This window comes from Capra hircus, chromosome 19 (genome assembly GCF_001704415.2).
Source record: "Capra hircus breed San Clemente chromosome 19, ASM170441v1, whole genome shotgun sequence".
NCBI classification, from domain to species: Eukaryota; Metazoa; Chordata; class Mammalia; order Artiodactyla; family Bovidae; genus Capra; species Capra hircus.
The window spans coordinates 13948615-13952354 of NC_030826.1; the positions used below are offsets into that span (position 1 = coordinate 13948615).

General features: G+C 48.7%; 1 long non-coding RNA gene across 1 annotated transcript; it reads left to right on the top strand.

Moving 5' to 3' along the window:
* On the top strand, positions 1149–3001 carry LOC102180344. Its single transcript, XR_001919671.1, has 3 exons — positions 1149–1169; positions 1787–1935; positions 2763–3001. It is a non-coding gene; the product is annotated as an uncharacterized LOC102180344 (long non-coding RNA).

The window sequence follows — 3740 nt, forward strand, 5'->3', positions numbered from 1 at the left end:
TCCTGTGGTCATGCATGGATGTGAAAGTTGGACTGTGAAGAAGGCTGAGCGCCGATGAATTGATGCGTTTGAGCTGTGGTGTTGGAGAAGACTGTTGAGAGTCCCTTGGACTGCAAGGCGATCCAACCAGTCCATTCTGAAAGAGATCAACCCTGGGATTTCTTTGGAAGGAATGATGCTAAAGCTGAAAGTCCAGTACTTAGGCCACCTCATGCGAAGAGTTGACTCATTGGAAAAGAGTCTGATGCTGGGAGGGATTGGGGGCAGGAGGAGAAGGGGAAGACAGAGGATGAGATGGCTGGATGGCATCACTGACTCAATGGGCATGAGAGTGAGTGAACTCCGGGAGTTGGTGATGGCCAGGGAGGACTGGTGTGCTGCAATTCACGGGGTCGCAAAGAGTCAGACACGACTGAGCAACTGAACTGAACTGAACTGAACTCTGCTCATGTAGGTCACCCACACAGCCTTCTCTCCAGGAACTTCTTGGTATGGAGCAGGGTAGCCTCAGAGACCACCAATCATCAAGAAAGACCATGTCTCTCAACTCTCAAGGGCTCCAGCCAGCTTGTGATCTCACAACATCCATCCCCTTAGATGACTGACTTCACTACCATTATGATTCCACCCTCATGCCTAGCAGGGGCTCCAAAGCACACATTTACCATCCTGTGTAACTGGACCTGCTGGAGACCCCAGATGGGCCCTGACAATGCCTAGCTTCAAAATTTCAGCTCTCAGTGTGAAATTCTAAGTTACATGGAGAAAATTCTTTTCTTTGACCGTGGCTCCTAAAGGCACTGGGGAAACCAGAGCCAAGTTGTGATGGAGCAATGAAAGAAAGGCTAAAAATTGTTCCCAAACTCTTTGGTTTGGTATTTGCATATCCAAGAAACCATTTCCTAGTCTGAGAAAACAGTTGTGAAATAGAACAAAGAAACTAGAATATCCTGGACACTCCCTTGAGAGCTTACATTTTAATACTCTTCCTGTTCTACTGCCTCTCACCTCATCCTCCTTTCTGGTGACACTGTGAGTATAAATTATAGCTGGGCTCTGTCCCTGCACCACACCAGAGGCCAACATGAAGACAGGCACCATCTTTGTTCTGCTGGCTTTCTTCGTCATGGGACTGGAGGTCTCATGGGCTCAGGGATCTCTTGTCAAAGGTGAGGGTGCTGAGGGGACCCTAACTGACAGCAGAGAAGGCTCAGAGCCCAGTGTTAGACCTGAGGGTGGTTTTGCCTGGAAGCAACCAGGTCCCCTCACTGAGTGGGGAGTTGGCATTGATTAGATGCATTTTCTTTGATCTAAATGAGCACTCATCCTGTGTGTCCTGTTCTCCCTATCAGACTGGGTTGGGTCTGATTAGAAACTGGGGGTAAAGGGTAAGCTTTCTCTCTAGTTAGGACCTGTGCCTTGTGTATGGGACCCCAGAGGAAGTCGGGGGACAAACGGAATGTGTGAGACAGGGGATGGTGATCTCTGTAAGCAGAGGCCTTTCTAGAATCTTCTATTAAGGTGGGAAGAAGAGAGTTGTGACTGTGCAGGTTTCTCATCTTCTGAGACCGTGCAGGCTTCAGAGAAAGGAGAGCATTCTCCTAAGGCCCAGACTGTGGCTTCATGAGAGAGGAGCAGTGGAGGCTCGGGGAGGAGTCCAGAGCACAAAGGAAGCAAGGGAAGAGGCAGCAGTCCTGCCTGTGATGGAGGCATCAGGCCTCCAGCGTCCGTCCTCAGGCCTGTCTGAGCGACTGCGCCACACGCCAAACACCATCCTGTGTTTCAGGACGACAGAGACCTGGATTCTGCCCAGAGGTGCCCAAAGGTACTATGGGAATTTGTGTTGAAATGTGCTCAGGAGATGATTCCTGTCCTGAGGGAGCGAAATGCTGCAGCAATGGGTGTGGTCACGTCTGCAAAACTGCTGTCTTCAGAGTGAGTACAAGTCGGTCAAGAGCTGGCCAAGGGGTGCACACAACTCTCCAGTGGACTTTGCTCAAATGTCCACTGCACAGGAGAGTCTAGAAAACTCCCAGAGAAAGGGGCTCGAAACACGGCAGAAGGACAGCTGGCCACACTACCTGAGGCCTCATCCTAAAAGAGGAGCCTTCTCCCAGGACAACGCTGATGGGTTCAGTTGAGACAAGTATCCATGATACAGATTCACAGGTCATTCTTAACCAAGGTTTTCTCACTTTATTTCTCCTTCCTCACCAAAGGGATTTAACTCTTCCTGGAGAATGGAACAGCCCGGGAGGAGGAAGGAAGGGAAAGGGAATCCCTAGGGATTGAGTATCTCCTGTGTCAGGCATGCATTGTGCAGAAACTGAAACAAAAAGACAGATACAACTGGATAAATGAGACAGACATAGATAAACAATCTAAATGTAGGGTGACCAGTGCTTTGCACAGATTTCTTGTACAATCTGTGGGAGAAAGAGAAGGGTTATGGGCTTTGCCTAGAGGGAGAGAGATTGGAAAGGTTGTCAGAGAGTAGAGAACATTGAGCTTACAAATACAGGGTGCAGAAAGTTAGCAGGAGGAAGGCAGGGCAGTTGAGAGGGTGGGAGGAGTATGGGTCTTCCATTGGAGACGGGGAAGTGGTGGTAGTAGGAAGGGGTTGCAGCATCTCAGGGGGATGGTGGAGGGTCATCCATGCCAGAGTCCAGTGAGGAGAGACAGCTTCCTGCTGAAGGGTTTGGTAAACTGCTGGGTGTTTCTAAGCCCAGTTAATGTCATGATCAAATCTGTATTTTTAGAAGGTTGGCTCTGGTGGCCGTGGGAAAGCTGGGCTGGACAGTTATTGAGCATACCTGAAGAACAGCACCTGAAGATTTCTTATGAATCCACGAATTCGATGCTTGGCATAACAAGACTTCCATATCCATTCCTTGCTCTTTCCTTTGCCTGGAATTGTAGCCCTGGGGGATAAAGATCTAAAATGGTGCAGGGGCTGTTTCTAAAAACACTTGTGTTCAAAATAAACTAAATCTGTGGCATAGTTTGGGCTATGTCTGTCTTTCCATTTAGGCATTCTGGTGGATCTTCTTTGGCTAGAAGGACCATGTGTGTACTCTGCAGTGGGCCCATGAATATAAGGCACTCAGAAAACCAACAGATCAGACTCAAGTTCCTCCCAGCTAGCTCCTTTCCTCCTTCCACATCTCTGTCTCTAGACAGGGCAGAAGGCTCGAGAATATTTTCTCAAGCGTCCTGTGAAGATGATTTTGTCAAACAACAAAATGAATGAGTATGTAGCACCTAGTAGGCCGATTGCAGCAGCTTGTATTAGGGCAAGACCCCAGAGGAATAGGAGCGGGAGCAAGCGTGGGGATACCCCATTCTAAGGCAGCACACCGACATCTAGCAGGATGCCTAACTCCGGGAGAGTCATCCTGTTCCCTGGGATGTGGGTGACATGAATTGGGAAGTGCCAGCTGCTATCTGAAAGTGATTTGAAGTTAGGATACAGTTAGGAGATAAACTCTGAGAATGTAACCTTCCATTCAGACTTCCCTGAGACGTAAGCTAAATCTTAGTCTCCCAAAGATTCTGACAACAATGATGGACGGGACTGACTTTATCTCTCCCGAGAATCGAGTTCTCTGTTCACTTCTTTCCATCAAGATTCCTCCAGTTGGCCTGATGAGTGTGAAATGTGGTCTTCTGTGTCTGTGTCTCCCTGTCACCAACACTGCTCTTGTACATCTCATAAGCCCAGTGTCATGTGGCCTCACCTG